This window comes from Scyliorhinus torazame, chromosome 6 (genome assembly GCF_047496885.1).
Source record: "Scyliorhinus torazame isolate Kashiwa2021f chromosome 6, sScyTor2.1, whole genome shotgun sequence".
In the NCBI taxonomy this organism is placed as follows: Eukaryota; Metazoa; Chordata; class Chondrichthyes; order Carcharhiniformes; family Scyliorhinidae; genus Scyliorhinus; species Scyliorhinus torazame.
The window spans coordinates 25,936,434-25,948,812 of NC_092712.1; the positions used below are offsets into that span (position 1 = coordinate 25,936,434).

General features: G+C 51.9%; 1 protein-coding gene across 2 annotated transcripts in view; it reads right to left on the bottom strand.

Annotated features, from left to right (window-relative positions):
* Window positions 1-12,379, bottom strand: part of LOC140424726 (tripartite motif-containing protein 14-like) — an 805,674-nt gene that overhangs the window by 198,943 nt on the left and 594,352 nt on the right. The window lies entirely within an intron of this gene.

Genomic DNA, 12,379 nt, shown 5'->3' on the forward strand with positions numbered 1-12,379 from the left:
TGAGAGCGGAGCGGGGAGGATAACAGAGATGAGACTGAGAGTGGAGCTGGTGGTATAACAGAGAGTGAGAAAGAGTGAGACTGAAAGCGGAGCCGGGAGGATATTTGAGAGTGAGAAAGAAACTGAGAGCGGAGCCGGGAGGATAATAGAGAGTGTGAAAGAGTGAGACTGAGAGCGGAGTGGGGAGGATAACAGAGAGTGAGAAATAGTGAGACTGAGAGCGGAGCCGGGAGGATAATCGAGAGTGAGAAAGAGCGAGATTGAGAGTGGAGCCGGGAGGATAACAGAGAGTGAGAAAGAGTGAGACTGAGAGTGGAGCCGGGAGGATAACAGAGAGTGAGAAAAAGTGAGACTGAGAGCGGAGCCGGGAGGATAATCGAGAGTGAGAAAGAGCGAGATTGAGAGTGGAGCCGGGAGGATAACAGAGAGTGAGAAAGAGTGAGACTGAGAGCGGATCTGGGTGGATAATAGAGAGTGAGAAAGTACGAGACTGAGAGCGGAGCCGGGAGGGTAAAAGAGTGAGAAAGAGTGAGACTGCGAGTCGATCCGGGAGGATAACAGAGAGTGAGGAAGAGTGAGACTGAGAGCGGATCCGGATGGATAATAGTGAGGGAGAAATTGCGAGGCTGAGAGTGGAGCTGGGAGTATAAAAGAGAGTGTGAAAGAGTGAGACTGAGAGCGGAGCCGGCAGGATAATAGAGAGTGAGAAAGAGAGAGACTGAGAGCGGAGACGGGGTGATAACTGAGAGTGAGAAAGAGTGAGACTGAGAGCAGAGCCGGGAAGATAATAGAGAGTGAGAAAGAGTGAGACTGAGAATGGAGCCGGGAGGATAACAGAGAGCGAGAAAGAGCGAGGCTGAGACTCAAGTCGGCAGGATTACAGAGAGTGAGAAAAAGTGAGACAGAGAGCAGATCCGGGTGGATAATAGAAAGTGAGAAAGTGCGAGGCCGAGAGCGGAGCCGGGAGGGTAAAAGAGTGAGAAAGAATGAGACTGAGAGCGGAGCTGGCAGGATGACAGAGAGTGACAAAGAGTGAGACTGAGAGTGGAGCCGGGAGTATAACAGAGAGTGAGAAAGTGTGAGACTGAGAGCGGAGCCGGGTGGATAACAGAGAGTGAGGAAGAGCGAGACTGAGAGTGGAGCAGGGGTGATAACAGAGAATGAGGAAGAGGAAGACTGAGAATGGAGCCGGGTGGATAACTGAGAGTGAGAAAGAGTGAGACTGAGAGCGGAGCCGGGAGCATAATAGAGAGTGAGAAAGAGTGAGACTGAGAGCGGATCCGGGTGGAAATTAGAGAGTGAGAAAGAGTGAGTCTGAGAGCGGAGCCGGGAGTATAACAGAGAGTGAGATATTGTGAGACTGAGAGCGGCGCCGATAGGATGACAGAGAGTGACAAGGAGTGAGACTGAGAGTGGAGCCGGGAGTATAACAGAGGGTGAGATATTGTGAGACTGAGAGCGGAGCGGGGAGGATAACAGAGATGAGACTGAGAGTGGAGCTGGTGGTATAACAGAGAGTGAGAAAGAGTGAGACTGAAAGCGGAGCCGGGAGGATATTTGAGAGTGAGAAAGAAACTGAGAGCGGAGCCGGGAGGATAATAGAGAGTGTGAAAGAGTGAGACTGAGAGCGGAGTGGGGAGGATAACAGAGAGTGAGAAATAGTGAGACTGAGAGCGGAGCCGGGAGGATAATCGAGAGTGAGAAAGAGCGAGATTGAGAGTGGAGCCGGGAGGATAACAGAGAGTGAGAAAGAGTGAGACTGAGAGTGGAGCCGGGAGGATAACAGAGAGTGAGAAAAAGTGAGACTGAGAGCGGAGCCGGGAGGATAATCGAGAGTGAGAAAGAGTGAGACTGAGAGTGGAGCCGGGAGGATAACAGAGAGTGAGAAAGAGCGAGATTGAGAGTGGAGCCGGGAGGATAACAGAGAGTGAGAAAGAGTGAGACTGAGAGCGGATCTGGGTGGATAATAGAGAGTGAGAAAGTACGAGACTGAGAGCGGAGCCGGGAGGGTAAAAGAGTGAGAAAGAGTGAGACTGCGAGTCGATCCGGGAGGATAACAGAGAGTGAGGAAGAGTGAGACTGAGAGCGGATCCGGATGGATAATAGTGAGGGAGAAATTGCGAGGCTGAGAGTGGAGCTGGGAGTATAAAAGAGAGTGTGAAAGAGTGAGACTGAGAGCGGAGCCGGCAGGATAATAGAGAGTGAGAAAGAGAGAGACTGAGAGCGGAGACGGGGTGATAACTGAGAGTGAGAAAGAGTGAGACTGAGAGCAGAGCCGGGAAGATAATAGAGAGTGAGAAAGAGTGAGACTGAGAATGGAGCCGGGAGGATAACAGAGAGCGAGAAAGAGCGAGGCTGAGACTCAAGTCGGCAGGATTACAGAGAGTGAGAAAAAGTGAGACAGAGAGCAGATCCGGGTGGATAATAGAAAGTGAGAAAGTGCGAGGCCGAGAGCGGAGCCGGGAGGGTAAAAGAGTGAGAAAGAATGAGACTGAGAGCGGAGCTGGCAGGATGACAGAGAGTGACAAAGAGTGAGACTGAGAGTGGAGCCGGGAGTATAACAGAGAGTGAGAAAGTGTGAGACTGAGAGCGGAGCCGGGTGGATAACAGAGAGTGAGGAAGAGCGAGACTGAGAGTGGAGCAGGGGTGATAACAGAGAATGAGGAAGAGGAAGACTGAGAATGGAGCCGGGTGGATAACTGAGAGTGAGAAAGAGTGAGACTGAGAGCGGAGCCGGGAGCATAATAGAGAGTGAGAAAGAGTGAGGCTGAGAGTGGAGCCAGGAGGATAACAGAGAGTGAGAAAGAGCGAGACTGAGAATGGAGCCAGGAGGATGACAGAGAGTGAGAAAGAGTGAGACTGAGAGCGGAGCCGGGTCATTAACAGAGAGTGAGAAAGAGCGAGGCTGAGAGCGGAGCCGGGACTATAATAGAGACTGAGAACGAGTGAGACTGCGAGCGGAGCCGGGGTGATAACAGAGAGTGAGAAAGAGTGAGACTGAGAGCGGAGCCGGGAGGATAACATAGATGAGACTGAGAGTGGAGCTGGGGGTATAACAGAGAGTAAGAAAGAGTGAACGGAGTGCGGAGCCGTGAGGATAATAGAGAGCGAGAAAGAGTGAGACTGATAGCGGAGCTGGGGGGATAACAGAGAGTGAGAAAGAGTGAGACTGAGAGTGGAGCCGGGAGGATAATTGAGAGTGAGAAAGAGCGAGACTGAGAGTGGAGCCAGGAGGATAACAGAGATTGAGATAGAGTGAGACTGCGAATGGAGCCTGGAGTATGAGAGAGAGTGAGAAACAGCGAGACTGAGAGCGGAGCCGGGAGGGTAACAGAGCGTGAGAAAGAGCGAGACTGAGAGTGGGGCCGGGAGGATAATTGAGAGTGAGAAAGAGTGAGACTCAGAGTGGAGCCGGGGTGATAACAGAGATTGAGATAGAGTGAGACTGCAAATGGAGCCTGGAGTATGAGAGAGAGTGAGAAACAGCGAGACTGAGAGCGGAGCCGGGAGGGTAACAGAGAGTGAGAAAGAGCGAGACTGAGAGTGGGGCCGGGAGAATAACAGAGAATGAGAAAGAGTGGGACTGAGAGTGGAGCTGGAAGGAATACAGAGAGTGAGAAAGAGCGAGACTGTGAGCGGAGCCGGGAGGGTAACAGAGAGTGAGAAAGAGCGAGACTGAGAGTGGGGCCGGGAGGATAACAGAGAATGAGAAAGAGTGAGACTGCGAATGGAGCCTGGAGTATGACAGAGAGTGAGAAACAGCGAGACTGAGAGCGGAGCCGGGAGGGTAACAGAGAGTGAGAAAGAGCGAGACTGAGAGTGGGGCCGGGAGAATAACAGAGAATGAGAAAGAGTGAGACTGAGAGTGGAGCTGGAAGGAAAACAGAGTGAGAAACAGCGAGACTGAGAGCCGAGCCGGGAGGATAATAGAGAGTGAGAAAGAGTGAGACTGAGAATGGAGCTGGTAGGATAATAGAGAGCGAGAAAGAGCGAGGCTGAGACAGAAGTCGGGAGGATTACAGAGAGTGAGAAAGAGCGAGACTGAGAGCGGATCCGGATGGATAATAGAGAGTGAGAAAGTGCAAGGCTGAGAGCGGAGCCGGGAGGGTAAAAGAGTGAGAAAGAGTGAGAATGAGAGCGGAGCCGGCAGGATGACAGAGAGTGACATAGAGTGAGACTGAGAGTGGAGCTGGGAGTATAACAGAGAGTAAGAAAGAGCGAGACTGAGAGCGGAGCCGGGAGGATAATAGAGAGTGAGAAAGAGTGAGACTGAGAGCGGAGCCGGGAAGATAACATAGATGAGACTGAGAGTTGAGCTGGGGGTATAACAGAGAGTAAGAAAGAGCGAGACTGAGAGCGGAGCCGGGAGGATAATAGAGCGTGAGAAAGAGTGAGACTGAGAGCGGAGCCGGGGTGATAACAGAGAGTGAGAAAGAGTGAGACTAAGAGCGGAGCCGAGGAGGATAATAGAGAGTGAAAAAGAGCGAGACTGAGAGTGGAGCCGGGAGGATAACAGAGAGTGAGAAAGAGTGAGACTGAGAGCAGAGCCGGGAGGATAACAGAGAGTGAGAAAGATTGAGACTGAGAGTGGAGCCAGGAGGATAATAGAGAGTGAGAAAGAGCAAGACTGAGAGTGGAGCCGGGGTGACAACAGAGAGTGAGATAGAGTGAGACTGCGAATGGAGCCTGGAGTATGACAGAGAGTGAGAAACAGCGAGACTGAGAGCGGAGCCGGGAGGGTAACAGAGAGTGAGAAAGAGCGAGACTGAGAGTGAGGCCGGGAGAATAACAGAGAATAAGAAAGAGTGAGACTGAGAGTGTAGCTGGAAGGAAAACAGAGTGAGATACAGTGAGACTGAGAGCGGAGCCGGGAGGATAATAGAGAGTGAGAAAGAGAGAGACTGAGAGCGGAGCAGGGGTGATAACAGAGAATGAGAAAGAGGAAGACTGAGAATGGAGCCGGGTGGATAACTGAGAGTGAGAAAGAGTGAGACTGAGAGCAGAGCCGGGAGCACAATAGAGAGTGAGAAAGAGTGAGGCTGAGAGTGGAGCCAGGAGGATAACAGAGAGTGAGAAAGAGCGAGACTGAGAATGGAGCCAGGAGGATAACAGAGAGTGAGAAAGAGTGAGACTGAGAGCGGAGCCGGGTCATTAACAGAGAGTGAGAAAGAGCGAGACTGAGAGCGGAGCCGGGACTATAATAGAGAGTGAGAATGAGTGAGACTGAGAGCGGAGCCGGGAGGATAATACAGAGTGAGAAAGAGCGAGATTGAGAGTGGAGCCGGGAGGATAACAGAGAGTGAGAAAGAGTAGGACTGAGAGCGGAGCTGGGAGGATAACAGAGAGTGAGAAAGAGCGAGGCTGGAGTGGAGCCGGGGTGATAACTGAGAGTGAGAAAGAGTGAGACTGAGAGCGGAGCAGGGAGGATAATAGAGAGTGAGAAAGAGTGAGACTGAGAATGGAGCCGGTAGGATAATAGAGAGCGAGAAAGAGCGAGGCTGAGACTCAAGTCGGGAGGATTACAGAGAGTGAGAAAGAGCGAGACTGAGAGCGGATCCGGGTGGATAATAGAGAGTGACAAAGTGCGAGGCTGAGAGCGGAGCCGGGAGGGTAAAAGAGTGAGAAAGAGTGAGAATGAGAGCGGAGCCGGCAGGATGACAGAGAGTGACATAGAGTGAGACTGAGAGTGGAGCCGGGAGTATAACAGAGAGTGAGAAAGTGTGAGACTGAGAGCGGAGCCGGGAAGATAACATAGATGAGACTGAGAGTGGAGCTGGGGGTATAACAGAGAGTAAGAAAGAGCGAGACTGAGAGCGGAGCCGGGAGGATAATAGAGAGTGAGAAAGAGTGAGACTGAGAGCGGAGCCGGGGTGATAACAGAGAGTGAGAAAGAGTGAGACTAAGAGCGGAGCCGAGGAGGATAATAGAGAGTGAGAAAGAGTGAGACTGAGAGCGGAGCCGGGAGGATAACAGAGAGTGAGAAAGATTGAGACTGAGAGCGGAGCCAGGAGGATAATAGAGAGTGAGAAAGAGCAAGACTGAGAGTGGAGCCGGGGTGATAACAGAGAGTGAGATAGAGTGAGACTGCGAATGGAGCCTGGAGTATGACAGAGAGTGAGAAACAGCGAGACTGAGAGCGGAGCCGGGAGGATAACAGAGAGTGAGAAAGAGTGAGACTGAGAGTGGAGCTGGAAGGAAAACAGACTGAGATACAGTGAGACTGAGAGCGGAGCCGGGAGGATAATAGAGAGTGAGAAAGAGAGAGACTGAGAGCGGAGCAGGGGTGATAACAGAGAATGAGAAAGAGGAAGACTGAGAATGGAGCCGGGTGGATAACTGAGAGTGAGAAAGAGTGAGACTGAGAGCGGAGCCGGGAGCATAATAGAGAGTGAGAAAGAACGAGACTGAGAATGGCGCCGGGAGTATAACAGAGAGGGAGAAAGAGCGAGACTGAGAGCGGAGCCGGGAGGATAACAGAGAGTGAGAAAGAGCGAGACTGAGAATGGAGCCGGGAGTATAACAGAGAGTGAGAAAGAGCGAGACTGAGAATGGAGCCGGGCGGATAACAGAGAGTGAGAAAGAGCGAGACTGAGAGTGGAGTCGGGTGTATAACAGAGAGTGAGAAAGAGTGAGACTGAGAGTGGAGCCGGGAGGATAATAGAGAATGAGAAAGAGTGAGACTGAGAGCGGAGCCGGGGTGATAACAGAGATTGAGAAAGAGCGAGTCTGAGAGCAGAGCCGGGAGTATAACAGAGAATGAGAAAGAGCGAGACTGAGAGTGGAGCCGGGAGGATAACAGAGAGTGAGAAAGAGCGAGACTGAGAATGGAGCCGGGCGGATAACAGAGAGTGAGAAAGAGCGAGACTGAGAGTGGAGTCGGGTGTATAACAGAGAGTGAGAAAGAGTGAGACTGAGAGTGGAGCCGGGAGGATAACAGAGAGTGAGAAAGAGCGAGGCTGAGAGTGTATCCGGGAGTATAACAGAGAGTGAGAAAGAGTGAGCCTGAGAGTGGAGCCGGGAGGATAACAGTGAGTGAGAAAGAGCGAGACTGAGTGTGGAGCCGGGAGTATAACAGAGAGTGAGAAAGAGCGAGACTGAGAGTGGAGCCGGGAGAATAACAGGCAGTGAGAAAGAGTGAGAAGAGAGCGGAACTGGGAGGATAACAGAGAGTGAGAAAGAGTGAGACTGAGAGTGGAGCTGGGAGGAAAACAAGGAGTGAGAAAGATTGATACTGAGAATGGAGCCCGGAGTATAACAGAGAGTGAGAAAGAGCGAGGCTGAGAGCGGAGCCGGGAGGATAACAGACAGTGAGAAAGAGCGAGACTGAGAGCGGAGTCGGGAGGATAATAGAGAGTGAGAATGAGTGAGACTGAGAGCGGAGACGGCGTGATAACAGAGAGTGAGAAAGAGTGAGACTGATAGCGGAGCCGGGGGTATAACAGAGAGTGAGAAACAGTGAGACTGAGAGCGGAGCCGGGGTGATAACAGAGAGTGAGAAAGAGTGAGACTGAGAGCGGAGCCGGGAGAATAATAGAGAATGAGAAAGAGTGAGACAGAGAGCGGAGCCGGGGTGATAACAGAGATTGAGAAAGAGCGAGTCTGAGAGCAGAGCCGGGAGTATAACAGAGAGTGAGAAAGAGCGAGACTGAGAGTGGAGCCGGGAGGATAACAGAGAGTGAGAAAGAGCGAGACTGAGAATGGAGCCGGGCAGATAACAGAGAGTGAGAAAGAGTGAGACTGAGAGTGGAGCCGGGAGGATAACAGAGAGTGAGAAAGAGCGAGGCTGAGAGTGGAGCCGGGAGTATAACAGAGAGTGAGAAACAGCGAGACTGAGAGTGGAGCCGGGAGGATAACAGAGTGAGAACGAGCGAGACAGAGAGCGGAGCCGGGAGGAAAATAGAGAGTGAGAAAGAGTGAGACTGAGAGCGGAGCAGGGGTGATAACAGAGAATGAGAAAGAGGAAGACTGAGAATGGAGCCGGGAGTATAACAGAGAGTGAGAAACAGCGAGACTGAGAGTGGAGCCGGGAGGATAACAGAGTGAGAACGAGCGAGACAGAGAGCGGAGCCGGGAGGATAATAGAGAGTGAGAAAGAGAGAGACTGAGAGCGGAGCAGGGGTGATAACAGAGAATGAGAAAGAGGAAGACTGAGAATGGAGCCGGGTGGATAACCGAGAGTGAGAAAGAGTGAGACTGAGAGCGGAGCCGGGAGCATAATAGAGAGTGAGAAAGAACGAGACTGAGAATGGCGCCGGGAGTATAACAGAGAGGGAGAAAGAGCGAGACTGAGAGCGGAGCCGGGAGGATAACAGAGAGTGAGAAAGAGCGAGACTGAGAATGGAGCCGGGAGTATAACAGAGAGTGAGAAAGAGCGAGACTGAGAGTGGAGCCGGGAGGATAACAGAGAGTGAGAAAGAGCGAGACTGAGAATGGAGCCGAGCGGATAACAGAGAGTGAGAAAGAGCGAGACTGAGAGTGGAGTCGGGTGTATAACAGAGAGTGAGAAAGAGTGAGACTGAGAGTGGAGCCGGGAGGATAACAGAGAGTGAGAAAGAGCGAGGCTGAGAGTGTATCCGGGAGTATAACAGAGAGTGAGAAAGAGTGAGCCTGAGAGTGGAGCCGGGAGGATAACAGTGAGTGAGAAAGAGCGAGACTGAGTGTGGAGCCGGGAGTATAACAGAGAGTGAGAAAGAGCGAGACTGAGAGTGGAGCCGGGAGAATAACAGGCAGTGAGAAAGAGTGAGAAGAGAGCGGAACTGGGAGGATAACAGAGAGTGAGAAAGAGTGAGACTGAGAGTGGAGCTGGGAGGAAAACAAGGAGTGAGAAAGATTGATACTGAGAATGGAGCCCGGAGTATAACAGAGAGTGAGAAAGAGCGAGGCTGAGAGCGGAGCCGGGAGGATAACAGACAGTGAGAAAGAGCGAGACTGAGAGCGGAGTCGGGAGGATAATAGAGAGTGAGAATGAGTGAGACTGAGAGCGGAGACGGCGTGATAACAGAGAGTGAGAAAGAGTGAGACTGATAGCGGAGCCGGGGGTATAACAGAGAGTGAGAAACAGTGAGACTGAGAGCGGAGCCGGGGTGATAACAGAGAGTGAGAAAGAGTGAGACTGAGAGCGGAGCCGGGAGAATAATAGAGAATGAGAAAGAGTGAGACAGAGAGCGGAGCCGGGGTGATAACAGAGATTGAGAAAGAGCGAGTCTGAGAGCAGAGCCGGGAGTATAACAGAGAGTGAGAAAGAGCGAGACTGAGAGTGGAGCCGGGAGGATAACAGAGAGTGAGAAAGAGCGAGACTGAGAATGGAGCCGGGCAGATAACAGAGAGTGAGAAAGAGTGAGACTGAGAGTGGAGCCGGGAGGATAACAGAGAGTGAGAAAGAGCGAGGCTGAGAGTGGAGCCGGGAGTATAACAGAGAGTGAGAAACAGCGAGACTGAGAGTGGAGCCGGGAGGATAACAGAGTGAGAACGAGCGAGACAGAGAGCGGAGCCGGGAGGAAAATAGAGAGTGAGAAAGAGTGAGACTGAGAGTGGAGCTGGGAGGATAACAGAGAGTGAGATAGAGCAAGACTGAGAGCGTAGCCGGGAGTATAACAGAGAGTGAGAAAGAGTGAGACTGATAGCGGAGCCGGGAGGATAACAGAGAGTGAGAAAAAGTGAGACTGAGAGTGGAGCTGGGAGAATAACAGAGAGTGAGAAAGAGTGAGAAGAGAGCGGAGCCGGGAGGATAACAGAGAGTGAGAAAGAGTGAGAAAAATTGATACTGAGAATGGAGCCCGTAGTATAACAGAGAGTGAGAAAGAGCGAGGCTGAGAGCGGAGCCGGGAGGATAACAGAGGGTGAGAAAGAGTGAGGCTGAGTGTGGAACCGGGAGGATAAGCGAGAGTTAGAAAGAGTGAGACTCCGAGTGGAACCGGGAGTATAACAGAGAGTGAGACAGAGTGAGACTGAGAGCGGAGCCGGGGTGATAACAGAGAGTGAGAAAGAGCGAGACTGTGTGTGGAGCCGGGAGGATAATAGAGAATGAGAAAGAGTGAGACTGAGAGCGGAGCCGGGGTGATAACAGAGATTGAGAAAGAGCGAGACTGAGTGTGGAGCCGGGAGGATAACAGAGAGTGAGAAGCTGTGTGACTGAGAGCGGAGCCGGGAGGATAATAGAGAGTGAGAAAGAGCGAGACTGAGAGTGGAGCCGGGAGGATAACAGAGAGTGAGAAAGAGCGAGACTGAGAATGGAGCCGGGAGGATAACAGAGAGTGAGAAAGAGCGAGACAGTGAATGGAGCCGGGAGGACAACAGAGAGTGAGAAAGAGCGAGACTGAGAGTGGAGTCGGGAGTATAACAGAGAGTGAGAAAGAGCGAGACTGAGAGTGGAGCCGGGAGGATAACAGAGAGTGAGAAAGAGCGAGGCTGAGAATGGAGCCGGGAGGATAACAGAGAGTGAGAAAGAGCGAGGCTGAGAGCGGAGCCGGGAGGATAACAGAGAGTGAGAAAGAGTGAGGCTGAGTGTGGAACCGGGAGGATAAGCGAGAGTTAGAAAGAGTGAGACTCCGAGTGGAACCGGGAGTATAACAGAGAGTGAGAAAGAGTGAGACTGAGAGCGGAGCCGGGGTGATAACAGAGAGTGAGAAAGAGTGAGACTGAGAGCGGAGCCGGGAGGATAATAGAGAATGAGAAAGAGTGAGACTGAGAGCGGAGCCGGGGTGATAACAGAGATTGAGAAAGAGCGAGACTGAGAGCGGAGCTGGGAGGATAACAGAGAGTGAGAAAGAGCGAGACTGAGAGTGGAGCCGGGAGTATAACAGAGAGTGAGAAAGAGCGAGACTGAGAGTGGAGCCGGGAGGATAACAGAGAGTGAGAAAGAGCGAGACTGTGAATGGAGCCGGGAGGACAACAGAGAGTGAGAAAGAGTGAGAATGAGAGTGGAGCCGGGAGTAGAACAGAGAGGGAGAAAGAGCGAGACTGAGAGTGGAGCCGGGAGGATAACAGAGAGTGAGAAAGAGCGAGACTGAGAGTGGAGCCGGGAGGATAATAGAGAGCGAGAAAGAGAGAGACTGAGAATGATGCTGGGAGTATAACAGAGAGTGAGAAAGATCGAGACTGAGAGCGGAGTCGGGAGGATAATAGAGAGTGAGAAAGAGTGAGACTGAGAGCGGAGACGGCGTGATAACAGAGAGTGAGAAAGAGTGAGACTGAGAGCGGAGCCGGGAGTATAACAGAGAGTGAGAAAGAGTGAGACTGAGAGTGGAGACGGGAGGATAATAGAGAATGAGAAAGAGTGAGACTGAGAGCGGAGCCGGGGTGATAACAGAGAGTGAGAAAGAGTGAGACTGAGAGTGGAGACGGGAGGATAATAGAGAATGAGAAAGAGCGAGACTGAGAGTGGAGCCGGGAGGATAACAGAGAGTGAGAAAGAGCGAGACTGAGAATGGAGCCGGGCGGATAACAGAGAGTGAGAAGAGTGAGACTGAGAGTGGAGCCGGGAGTATAACAGAGAGTGAGAAAGAGTGAGACTGAGAGCGGAGCCGGGAGGATAACAGAGAGTGAGAAAGAGTGAGACTGAGAGCGGAGCCGGGAGGATAACAGAGAGTGAGAAAGAGTGAGACTGAGAGCGGAGCCGGGAGGATAACAGAGAGTGAGAAAGAGTGAGACTGAGAGCGGAGCCGGGAGGATAACAGAGAGTGAGAAAGAGCGAGACTGAGAGTGGAGCTGGGAGTATAACAGAGAGTGAGAAAGAGTGAGGCTGAGAGTGGAGCCGGGAGTATAACAGAGAGTGAGAAAGAGCGAGACTGAGAGTGGAGCTGGGAGGAAAACAGAGAGTGCGTAAGTGATACTGAGAATGGAGCCGGGAGTATAACAGAGAGTGAGAAAGAGTGAGACTGTGAGTGGAGCTGGGAGGATAACAGAGAGTGAGAAAGAGTGAGACTGAGAGCGGAGCCGGGAGTATAACAGAGTGAGAAAGAGCGAGACCGAGAGTGGAGCTGGGAGGAAAACAGAGAGTGAGTAAGTGATACTGAGAATGGAGCCGGGAGTATAACAGAGAGTGAGAAAGAGCGAGACTGAGAGCGGAGCCGGGAGGATAACAGAGAGTGAGAAAGAGCGAGACTGAGAGTGGAGCTGGGAGTATAACAGGGAGTGAGAAAGAGTGAGGCTGAGAGTGGAGCCGGGAGTATAACAGAGAGTGAGAAAGAGTGAGACTGAGAGTGGAGCTGGGAGGAAAACAGAGAGTGCGTAAGTGATACTGAGAATGGAGCCGGGAGTATAACAGAGAGTGAGAAAGAGTGAGACTGTGAGTGGAGCTGGGAGGATAACAGAGAGTGAGAAAGAGCGAGACTGAGAGTGGAGCTGGGAGGAAAACAGAGAGTGAGTAAGTGATACTGAG